Raw genomic sequence first — 12,888 nt, 5'->3', positions numbered from 1 at the left:
TGCTTTTCACGTTACGTCAATCCGTAGTGTACGGCAATACTTTTTATGATCCCTCTCACATTCAACCTTTATTTGATCCCTGGTCAGACCATCCCTCATTAAAATTCAAATTTTCTTTTGTTCAACTTAGTTCTCAAGAAGCTGTATTCTTTTCTTGTCAACGTGCCCTGCATATTTACACTGATGGGTCTTTCACTCCTCGCTCAGCTGGTGCAGCATTTGTTGTTCTTAGCTCAACACAAAATATTGTCCATGTACACCGTCTATCTTTAGAACCACCCTCTAGCGCCTATGCCGCTGAGCTTGTAGCCTTTCATTCTGCTGTTGTTTATGCTATTCAGAACCCTCCCTCTACGCCTGTTCATTTTTACACTGATTCTCTGTCTCTGCTTTCTGCGCTGTCTTCAGTTACTTCTTACAATCCGACTATTATTGCAATTAAGAAAGATCTCTATCGTTTGTCTTCTTTAGCCCCATTTCTTTTATTTCATATCCGGGGTCATTCTGGAATCTTTGGAAACGAGTTAGCCGACCAAGCTGCTGGTAGTGCCGGCCAGTTTGGAAGTTTATATATTTCTACCCTTTCACGCCGTTGCGTTCGTTCCCGTTTGCATTATTCTTCACTTCTTTTATGGAGCATTTTTTGGCGCGAGAATAATGGTGGCACTGAACTATTCAATTGGATCCCTGATACACTTAACATTCCCCTTATTCGTCTACACAGGAATCCTCTAATAACGTTACTTACTGGGCATGGTAGATTTCCGTTCTATTTTAAAAGATTTGGCCTCTCTCCGTCTTCAACTTGTTCTTGTGGATTGTTATGTGAAAATATCCGTCATTATTTCCGGGACTGTTCTATTACTGCTTCTTTAGTTTCTCGTTTAAAATCTCTTTGCTCATCGGACATCACACCATCTGTTTACCCCTCCCTTCTCCGAAACCCTGCTGCTTGTGCTCTTCTCCTTCAAATGGTTCACCTCATAAGTAGTAAAATTCCAAATTATTCACGCTGATTTCTCTCTTTCCTCTAATCTCTCTTCCCCAAGCTTTGCACAGCGGAGCGCCCCGTGCTCCTTTATTGAGCATAGGTGGCTTTGTCGTGGCGTGACTGTGACTACGTCCTTGACTATGTGACTGCGACTTTGTATTGACTGCGTGACTGTGACTGTGTCCTTGTCTGAGTGACTGTGACCTCGGTTTTTTTTTCTTTTGTCTTGATTATGTTTTTATTTTTGTGATCTTTATTTTGTGGCCGGCGCTCAGTGCTTTCTTTGACTGTTACGGTGACAATGACTTTGCAGTGACTTGGGTTTTCTTTTTATTATTATTTTTATTTATTTCGCGGACTGCATGCTGTGCTTTGGCTATCTGCCTGCGTCTAACTTACTATGACGAGACTTTTGTTTTCTTTTCTTATGAGTTTTTTTGTATGCTCTGTTTTTCGCTTAATTTTTTTTTCTTCTTTGAAACATTTAGTTATTTTTCATTTATTTTGAATTGGCGTTAAGCCTGGCAAAGCATTGCTGGTCCAGGCATCCTCTCTCTTTCTTTTATGTTTTTTTTACCTCTTTTTTTTTAGAGGACCAATAAAAAGGTGATTGTCCACTGCGGGGGTCTCGTCGGTGGTGTGAAGTGTTTGCGTGTGTTGTTTCTGTATGTTGGTGACCTGTGTTGCCCACTCCGCATAGCCGTCGGAGAATAGTACGGGAGGGACGTCCTGAGTTCAAAGAACACTTGTTGTTGGGCTAGTTGGTAATACATACTTCTGAAGGAACCAGCGCACAAAACACAACGGACAAGAAAAAGGCGGAACACGGCGGACAGGAGCGCTGAACGAACTTGTGTCGAATGCAGAAACCAAAGGTTCTTGCCCTGCATGTGGCAGCCGCTGAAAGGGCCACAGCTTGAGACTGGCTAACAGCAAACGATGAAAAAGAGCCCATTGTACAAGAAATAAAATTGAGCAACACTTGTTGTTGGGCTAGTTGGTAATATATAGTTCTGAAGGAACCAGCGCACAAAACACAACGGACAAGAAAAAGGCGGAACACGACGGACAGGAGCGCTGAAGGAACTTGTGTCGAATGCAAAAACCAAAGGTTCTTGCCATGCATGTGGCAGCCGCTGACAGGGCCATAGCTTGAGAATGGCTAACAGCAAACGATGAAAAAGAGCCCATTGTACAAGTAATAAATTTGAGCAACAGTTGTTGTTGGGCTAGTTGGTAATACATACTTCTGAAGGAACCAGCGCACAAAACACAACGGACAAGAAAAAGGCGGAACACGACGGACAGGAGCGCTGAAGGAACTTGTGTCGAATGCAAAAACCAAAGGTTCTTGCCCTGCATGTGGCAGCCGCTGACAGGGCCACAGCTTGAGACTGGCTAACAGCAAATTTATTTCTTGTACAATGGGCTCTTTTTCATTGTTTGCTGCTAGCCAGTCTCAAGTTGTGGCCCTGTCAGCGGTTGCCACATGCAGGGCAAGAACCTTTGGTTTTTGCATTCGACACAAGTTCCTTCAGCGCTCCTGTCCGTCGTGTTCCGCCTTTTTCTTGTCCGTTGTGTTTTGTGCGCTGGTTCCTTCAGAAGTATGTATTACCAACTAGCCCAACAACAAGTGTTGCTCAAATTTATTTCTTGTACGATGGGCTCTTTTTCATCGTTTGCTGTTAGCCAGTCTCAAGCTGTGGGCCTGTCAGCGGCTGCCATATGCAGGGCAAGAACCTTTGGTTTTTGCATTCGACACAAGTTCCTTCAGCGCTCCTGTCCGTCGTGTTCCGCCTTTTTCTTGTCCGTTGTGTTTTGTGCGCTGGTTCCTTCAGAAGTATGTAGTACCAACTAGCCCAACAACAAGTGTTGCTCAAATTTATTTCTTGTACAATGGGCTCTTTTTCATCGTTTGCTGTTAGCCAGTCTCAAGCTGTGGCCCTTTCAGCGGCTGCCACATGCAGGGCAAGAACCTTTGGTTTTTGCATTCGACACAAGTTCCTTCAGCGCTCCTGTCCGTCGTGTTCCGCCTTTTTCTTGTCCGTTGTGTTTTGTGCCCTGGTTCCTTCAGAAGTATGTATTACCAACTAGCCCAACAACAAGTGTTGCTCAAATTTATTTCTTGTACAATGGGCTCTTTTTCATCGTTTGCTGTTAGCCAGTCTCAAGCTGTGGCCCTGTCAGCGGCTGCCACATGCAGGGCAAGATCCTTTGGTTTTTGCATTCGACACAAGTTTCTTCAGCGCTCCTGTCCGTCGTGTTCCGCCTTTTTCTTGTCCGTTGTGTTTTGTACGCTGGTTCCTTCAGAAGTATGTAGTACCAACTAGCCCAACAACAAGTGTTGCTCAAATTTATTTCTTGTACAATGGGCTCTTTTTCATCGTTTGCTGTTAGCCAGTCTCAAGCTGTGGCCCTTTCAGCGGCTGCCACATGCAGGGCAAGAACCTTTGGTTTTTGCATTCGACACAAGTTCCTTCAGCGCTCCTGTCCGTCGTGTTCCGCCTTTTTCTTGTCCGTTGTGTTTTGTGCCCTGGTTCCTTCAGAAGTATGTATTACCAACTAGCCCAACAACAAGTGTTGCTCAAATTTATTTCTTGTACAATGGGCTCTTTTTCATCGTTTGCTGTTAGCCAGTCTCAAGCTGTGGCCCTGTCAGCGGCTGCCACATGCAGGGCAAGATCCTTTGGTTTTTGCATTCGACACAAGTTTCTTCAGCGCTCCTGTCCGTCGTGTTCCGCCTTTTTCTTGTTCGTTGTGTTTTGTGTGCTGGTTCCTTCAGAAGTATGTATTACCAACTAGCCCAACAACAAGTGTTGCTCAAATTTATTTCTTGTACAATGGGCTCTTTTTCATCGTTTGCTGTTAGCCAGTCTCAAGCTGTGGCCCTGTCAGCGGCTGCCACATGCAGGGCAAGAACCTTTGGTTTTTGCATTCGACACAAGTTCCTTCAGCGCTCCTGTCCGTCGTGTTCCGCCTTTTTCTTGTCCGTTGTGTTTTGTGCGCTTGTGCCTTCAGAAGTATGTATTACCAACTAGCCCAACAACAAGTGTTGCTCAAATTTTTTTCTTGTACAATGGGCTCTTTTTCATCGTTTGCTGTTAGCCAGTCTCAAGCTGTGGCCCTGTCAGCGGCTGCCACATGCAGGGCAAGAACCTTTGGTTTTTGCATTCGACACAAGTTCCTTCAGCGCTCCTGTCCGTCGTGTTCCGCCTTTTTCTGGTCCGTTGTGTTTTGTGCGCTGGTTCCTTCTGAGTTCGAAATTGCTGCCAATTGGTTATTTTCGCCTGTCCCCATTTTTTACGGGCTGCCTTCGCCAAAAGCGTGATGCGGAGATGGCACTGGTCGCTGCCCAGGGTATCCCCCAGGTTCTCCCATGTGGCGTTTGTAGTGTTCCTAACCAGAGATAAGTCAGGACACGTGTCACGGGTGACTGAGTTGCCCACACGTGTGGGGCAAGACGGATCCGTGAGCAACGTAAGACGAAGGGTGGAGATGAGCTCCGCCAGCTTGCGTCCCCCTGCTTTCTCGAAGTGATAGCCCCAGTGTAGACTGGGTGCGTTGAAATCCCCAACTATCACCAGGGGTTCATTGTTAGCCGATTTGAGAGCACGATAGAAAATTTCGCTGAAAGTTACACGCGCCTTATGCGGGGGGAAATACACATTAAGTACATGTATTGACGGGTCGGGGCGCCTGAGAGGCAGAACCCTCACCATGGTGTATTCCTGCTCAGTCTCCAAATCATGATCGACCTGAATCGCGGTGTATGCTTTATGGACCAGGATGCAGGTCGAGGGGCCCCCCTGAAACGATCTATACCCAGAGAATTTAACATCATTGCCGGGCTCTTGCAAAGCAAGAAGCGCCGGCATGTCACCAAGGGACGCCAGGTAGAGCTGGAGATGTGACCGTTTTTTGTAGGCTCTAAACCCCTGCAGTTCCATTGAATGATTTCGAATTGGTCTAATTTTTTAGCTTTCTGAGAAGGTTTGCCAGCCATATTGATGTTTTTATTTTGCGGTGCTGGGTAGCCACTCGGTTCGGGGGCCGGCGCAGCCCCAGGTAAGGGCTGCATCAACGCCGCGGCTATCGGGCCGGAACCGCTTTCTTCCGCTGCCTGTCGAGGAGCTATTTTGCGTTTTAGCTGCGAGGAGTCGCAGGAGAGAAAATTTTTTATTTGGAAGCTGACCCAGGGCTGCACCGCCTTAAGGACAGAGTCAGTCACCTGGGACGCAATGTCGGGAAGCATTGCAGCAAATGCGGTCCTGAACATGTCCTGAAAGGACTCGCGGACCGCAATCATAATTTGGTTCGGGAGCGCTGCCACCCGCTCCTCCAACTGCTCGGCTTTACGCTGCAATGGGTGTCTGCCAGCATTGATTATTACAATAATTTGTTTTTTCAGCAAAGACAAGACCACTTTCCTTGGCTCATTGGAGATGCAGCTAGGAATCTGCTGCAAGGAGAGCACTGGAGAGCGTGCTTAAGCAAACTTAAAAAAAGCATAACAATAATTAAATTTATCATTTTTATTTCAATTATGCTATGGGGTATTCTGCATAAATTACGGTGGAATGCGCAAAGCTTGTGGCAATTGAGAGGTGTCTGTTAACAACCTGTGCATTCCTGTACATGAGTTCAGAATACACAAAGCCTGTGTCAACTGGCAGGTGATGGTTAGCACAAGAACTGCACAGTAACGATCTTGGCACAGCGTATGAGGCACTACACAAGACAGACTACAGAATACAAGACAGACTACAAGACAATAGACAGATTGCAGAAGACAAGGCAGACTACAGAAGACATGCCTAAAACATGACTAGACTAACGACTACAGAAATTTTCTGTCTTAGAATCCTGTAGTGTGTTTTGACTGGGAGGCGCCACTGTGGAGAGCAAGTTTTTAGCTGGTGTTAAATAAAAGCTCCACGAGGGAAGGAAACAGTTGCGAAAGTACAACTAGGCTATACAGATTATCTTATGCAAAACTTAATAAGCTTGTTAAACTGTCAATCATGATACTCAAGTAAAGGGAGATGAAGTAGACTCAGAGCAGTATATTAATATGCAACCACTGTCCTGCACAGGTTGCACATTCACTGCGTCGGAACGCCTGCATTGCTGAATAAAATCCGCCTTGCGAGCTCACCTAATGTACTCGAGCCGCTGTGTTGGCCGATGACGCAAAACCATTTGTTCGAGTACATCCGTGTACTTTGATGGAGCGCGATACTAATCAGAGCACCCTCTGCAGATAGGGTCACTCTGGACATTGTAGCATAGATGGGATGTCCAGAATTAACTGCAATGAGACATGTGGAAATAATGATGTTTTTAGAATTTTTAGAGGAGCTCTGAAAGACATCAGGAGAGCATAAACTCGCTCAGTCCCTACTTTATACTCCGATCATAATCTGAGGCAAACAATGCACTTCTATAAGCAGAGGAGCATGGTCGAAAATTGGCGAGCCCTTTTAGGCGACTTTTTCTCACTCGGGCTCTTGTCGATCACACGTGTTTGCGTACGTCGGTTTGAGGTGGTTATCGCTAAATTCTTCCAGACATTACGCAGCTACTACGGTCGCGACCAGTCAGTCGCTTCGCTCCAGGCGGGTCAGGAAGCTCTGCACGCCGGGGAATTCCCGCACGCCTTGGCAGCCATTAACGAACTAATTAATTAACGAAATTTTAATTCCGTATACTCCTCTTCACTTGAATCCAGCTTAGCTCTTGACTTCATACGCAGTGTTCTCGAGCACTGCCACGAAAAAATAGTATTTTGCAAACTTTTTAAGCGTGTTTTCTCTCGGTTCTTTAAGCGACAAAACTTTGCTATGTTTTTGACTGGCGATTTACTTTAACACTTCGTAGGTTTTCACAGTGATAAGCAAGCTTCGCATCTTGTTTTTGTTGGAATCAAAATTTGAAAGAGCTGTGTGCACTTTTACACGTTTCTTTTTCGCTTTGCTTATGTCATCCCCTTGGCTTCGCGTCTGGCTCTCCTGTGGCCTTTGACTACGCTTTCTACGGGTATCGAGCCAGTGCTTCGGCGATATTTGGGAGAAAAAGTAGAAGTTTATTGCTCAGATTTAGTAGAAATTAAACGACGTCGACAAAAATAACAAGATGACGTTTCGGCTCCCACAATTAGGGTGAAACGAAGAATCGTCGTTTTAGGTATGGTGTATGACAAATCCTACACAACATTGTGTGCACTGGAAGCAAATAACCATCATGGCGGTTTATTCTGTGTGCTGTGGTCTGAATAATGAGGCACTCAAGATAGGACCATGGAACCCTGTTCTTTTCTTCGGCAATCACACGTGCCTGCGCACTGTCGTTGTGGCTGCTAGATACCACACGTTCGGCCACCGCATTCAAAGTCACTCGCAGATTCCTTACATCTTTCTTGTTATCCCGGAACATTCATTCAAAATGTACTGATTTTACGATGCACACAGCTGCGCAATCGGCACTCGGGAATTCGTTCACGACGATTGGGAAATTTCTTTTTCCCGATTTTACCTTTTACATGTACCAGTTCACTTCTGAGCTCTCGGGTTTGCACATGCAAGTCTGCACTTCGTAACAAAATATAATATAACTGCTTGATTCTCACTAACGCCCTGAACTCACTAGATCAGAGCTTGCTTCTGGACAGCTGTAGTTTGGTGCAGCTTAGGACGGGCACGGTCACGTTCAGCGGAATCAATAGAATGCTCTCTCGTCGTTCTCTTGTTGTACGCGTGGCACACAAAAACTTCCGTACTTTCTTTCCTTCCTGCTATTCGAAGCCATACCACCTCCAACGCTTTAAAAAAATTCCTGAACAGTCATCCTGAGTAGTGTCTGCCTTCGTCGGGGCCGCGTCCTTAATATCTTTTGAAATATATCGCAGTATCACTTCGCACGCAGTGCACGTGCTTGAAGCTGGATCCCTCCGGAATCTCGAGATGGTATGAAGCTGCAGAGAAGAAAACGGCGAAGATGGGAAGGGATGCCACTCACCTATCAGGGTGTCGAACCGGAACCGAACCTGAACGCGAAACCGGAACCGAACCCGAATTTTCACCCGGAACCGGAGCCGAACCGAACCCATATTTTTTCGCCATCTTGGAACTGAACCCGAACCGGAACGATTCAAAGGAACCACTCCGAACCGGTTCGGGACTCGGTTCAGCGCCATTTTTTTTTCACCCGGCACACTTTCTTTTTCAGACAAAATGAGATAGTCCAGCGCGTGGGTTTACCCATCCGAAGCTGTCTGCGCTAGAAAGTGCGAAAATGGAACCAAGTATATGCGACAACATAATTAAATGAAGTGTGGTGTCTGGGAAGAAACCTAATTGACGCTTCTGTGATGTACTGGCACCGATTCTAAAGAATTTATTTATTTTTATTTATTTATTTATTCGCAGGGACGAAGCATTACAGAGAGGAGTGGGCAGTAACAAGAAATATACAAGAACAGTATTGGTAGAGCAGAATTATATTATATAATCTCTAACAACATTCTTAAGTAACTCCGGAGTTTGTAACGCATGCGATGGAAGCGGGAGGGTGGTTACATTTCTTAGCTGTCTTGGGGATGAATGAGAAAAAATGAAACTGGGTTAGACTGCTTCACACTTCAACCTTGAACTGATGGTCGCTGAGGGAAGAAATATATGAAGGCGGCAGAAGTAGCGAGTCTCTGAGATGAGGGATTTTGTGAAACAGACGTAAACATAAACAAAGACATAAACAGATATTGTACGTTAGGTTTATATGAAATCTTGAATTATTACTCCTCCCCCTTTGCCTGTTTGTGTATGGTTGTAATCAAATTGTTAGCACGGATGTAACTGAATAAAGGTCTATAGACACCAATTTTTTGCTTGCGGGTTTCCTGCTTTCAAGCGATGCTTTCGACATTGGTGCACATGGAGCACCCCGTGGTATTCGCCTACGACCAACAAATAAATTATATTTGAATTTCTCCTTGACGCTGTTCTGGTTTTATCAACACAGCGACGGCTCTGAGGTGTAATTGAGTTCAGGTTACATTAGCCACGAAAAAAAAAACGGCAATATAACTGTTAATATGCAGTTTGTTGTAATACTAGCCTATGAAGCACGATCGTTTAAGTGCAGTAGTGACTCAAAACAACGTATCAGTGTTTATATCACAGTCTTTCCGCGCCTCACGTACCCCAAAGTTCACCTACACGTTATAGCATCGTTCGGTTGATGAAACCGCGACCGAAACAGCATGAGAGGATAAGTTCTTTTCTGAATTATTCAGCGGCCGTAGGCGAATACCTCACGGTGATACAGGTATTCCATTATCTAGTGCATCATTTGAAAGAATAAAACACGCAGTAAAATTAGTTATGCATAGTACTTCAAACACCTATTAAGAATACCTTCCGGTTCTTTATGCCATTTACCTCAAATTTATGAAACATTAGCGCAACGACCCAACAACGTTGTGGTGATGAATTTTGAGGAAAGGAAATGGCGCAGTAACAGTTTCACTTCTGGATAGATACCTCACCCGCGCCGTAAGGGAAGCAAGGAAGGTGGGAGTCAAAGAAGAAAGAGAGAATAGGGTGCCGTACTGGAGAGCTCCGGAATAATTTGGAACAACTAGAGACCTTTAACGCGCACTGACACCCCACAGCACACGGGCGCCTTTTGCGTTTCGCCTCCTTCGAAACGCCGCCGGGCTCGAACCCATCGAATAAGTAGCCGAGTGCCCTAGAGTCTGAGCCACCGCAGTAGGTAGTGCAACATTTACTTTTTAAGCGCTCGTTGTCTCCGACAGCTGACGACACTAGGACTAGGGCGGCAGAAAGTTAGTCCCAACAATCCGCCTCATAGGTGGGCGATGGGGGGGACGGTGAAGTTTGTTGAAAGTGCGTTGTTAAACATCAAGGGTGGAGACTGCACGCACGCACGCACGCACGCACGCACGCACGCACGCACGCACGCGCACACACGCCGCCCCCCCCTTCAAACATAGTGTGGTTATTTTTGGTAAAGTAGGCTATAATGCTAACGAAGTGAAAAGAACAACTAAAACAGTATTCATACTCCGAGTTGGATTCGTACTTGTGGCGGCGCAACAGAAAAGCTCCGTTTAGAGATGCCTTAGGCTACTCGTCCATGTCCTAGGCTTCTTCATATCATGGTTGCATGGCATATCAGAAGCCTTTCTGACCCTCCTTGTGCCTCACGACAAATTGTCAAATTCAAAGATCTCGGTAGAAGTCCTTACGCCAACAAGACTCCCTTACTCCGCCCGCACATCAAATTTCCGGAACCAGACAGGAGGCCGAACTTGCACAGCATATTCCTCCTGCGGTAAAGAGCATTGTTCTCTGAACACTGACTTCGTGTTTAGCGTGTTCATCCATCATGCGGGTTTTTCCATACGCTAAGTGATCCTTAAACACGAGGAGTTCGCACGGATTTCCGGAGTCTTTCATCGCAGACAGAAATGTTGTAGTGAAGTGCATGATTTCAATGCATTTTATAACAGTATGCTGAATTATGTGGAAAAAAACACAGCATCACGACAAAAGAAATCATTTTGTGGCTCAATGATTTCTCGTTCCTCGCACAGGTAGCAGTTCACTGACCACGGCACAAACGCCTCCTTCGCGCGAAGGTATGGCCTAACACGTAATGTCCATGTTTGAAGCGTGAAAAAGGTTTTTCCGGCCGTTTGAATCTACACTCGAGCCCATTAAAAACGAACCTAACGGTCACGCGGAATCCGTTCGTTATATCCGATGCTTGTAATAAGTTGACACTTCGTATAACAGCCAAAAATATTAAGGCCGCTAAAAGTGGCGTTTACTTGTTATAGAACTGCGTTATGCGCGCCTGTTTGTGCAAAGCAGAGCCTGCAGCGGCTCTTTGCAGGCTATCTAGGACAGTCATTTAATCCTCGTCGAGGCCCTTGCTGCCAACTATCAAATTTAGGGACTGTGTATAACTAATAGTGGTTGAACGGTGGCACGCCTGGTGGCCCGCCGGAGCTATAAAATAAAATAAAAATAAAATTCCTGGCAATACGGGAGGGCTCGTGCTTCGTGTTCAACGTCTTCGTCAGAGCACGCGCTTCTGCCATTTTTTGGTCCCCAAGTTATCCGAGGAAACATCTGGCCAGCTATGGGTCAACGAAGCGTTTTCATAAATCTACATGCGTCTGGTCACGTGTGTTTCGAGCGGCTTGCTTCGTTCCTGGGCTCATGCAGCGACGAAAGTAGCGCAGCGCTCGTGGCACAGAGTGCGTCAGTTGCACTGCCCGCTCTATGACGCTGCCTGAAATTGGCAGCAGTGCAAAAGATGGAGCCGACTGGGCAGGCAATGCATACCACATGACCAGCATGGCTAGCAAGGCTTTCAAAATTCTCAAATCACTGCTGTTAGTTGATTCATGACCATGGTCAGTAGTTTCGTTTTCGGCGATGTCCCTTTACCAGCGCACCGCGCTTCTTCCACCTGGGATGCTTTGGCCAGCCAGCGAACACGCAGGAAATGATTCCCTCGTAGGCCATAGACGCGGGCTTGGCCGGCGGTTACTTACTGCTTCAATAGAATTATACAATACGGTTACCGTGTTTACGCTACATTTACAGTGTTTCCACACGCCGGACTTTCCGGCGTGTAGTGCCCCTTGCAGTGCCCCTTTTATTGCATTTTTGGGTCGACATATTCTTTTCTGGACGGTGTTGTGAATGTTGAGAGGCACTCTCTCATATCCGCGCTTACTGGAAGCACAACCTCTTCAACTCCGGGGGTAGTTTACGGCGCCTCCTCGTTCGCTATAACCGAGTGGTGCGGCCAAAGTTTTTGGTTGTATCTGCGACGAATTGCAATTGCCCTTATGCATATTTTGACTGTAGCATCGTACCCGTTCGTAATAAGCAAGCGTACATCTGCGGCCGTTACAAGTGAGCTCGACTACATCCACTGAATTCGCTTTAATACACAGGTATAAAAAAGGCTAGGTAAGACTGCAGATATATGCGTAGAGGAAGCAATGACCGATCACAACCTTAGTCATTTGCCTTGTGGAGAGGTTGTACAGGTATCCGAAGGAAAACTGAATAGTGAGAAACCCGAATGTATTAGCATAAAATTCTCTCACGACAATGTCCAGAAAAGGCAGACGAGCACTTAATCGCCCGTTTAGCACAGCGGCCAGAAAGGGGTTGTTTTGTAGTTTTGAAAATAAATGCCCTGAAACAAGTTGGTAGACAAATGGTGCACGGCTGATTCACCAGACTCTATCAAGGGCCCAAAAAATCATGAGACGCACACGTTCTCTTTGACAGCGCCCTAGAAAAAGTCACAAAAATTCTATGTAGTGAAAGCAGACCTTCTAAGCTGTGGGGATGCACGTTGCCCCTCGCCCGCCGGATGCACCCTTCTCTCTCTCGTGGCCTACCGCGGCTCTTCCTCTGGCGGCCCCCGACTAGGCGCAGCGGCGGAGGGAGCGGAGGGGAGGAGCCCGATCTACCCGTCGTCACGTGGGCAGCCCTCCTTGCCCACCGCTCTCGGTTTCGGCGGCCGCGCGGGCCGCGCCCACGAGACAGTCGGATGGGGAGTTGACAGCGAGCCTTGAGGGAGAGCGGACGCGACACCAGCGGCGGCCCAGGTGACCTGAACTCCTCTGTGCCTGTCTCCTGTGCCTGTGTCCTGTGCCTGTTGCCTGGCGCTGCTGCCTGCGCGCGACCGAGGAAAGACATTGGGAGATCTGAATTAAAGTTTTTGCCTGCGGGCTTATTCCTCGGAGGTGTTGTTCTTCGCGGCCGCAGGTGTGGTCGAGCTAGCGGGGTGGCGTTGGCCCTGAGTTCAGGGTCCGAACCGTGCCAGTAACCCCACAAAGCAGAATGCTG

Source organism: Amblyomma mixtum, chromosome 10 (genome assembly GCF_055824585.1).
Source record: "Amblyomma mixtum isolate Tamu chromosome 10, ASM5582458v1, whole genome shotgun sequence".
In the NCBI taxonomy this organism is placed as follows: domain Eukaryota; kingdom Metazoa; phylum Arthropoda; class Arachnida; order Ixodida; family Ixodidae; genus Amblyomma; species Amblyomma mixtum.
This window is presented reverse-complemented; position numbering follows the sequence as displayed.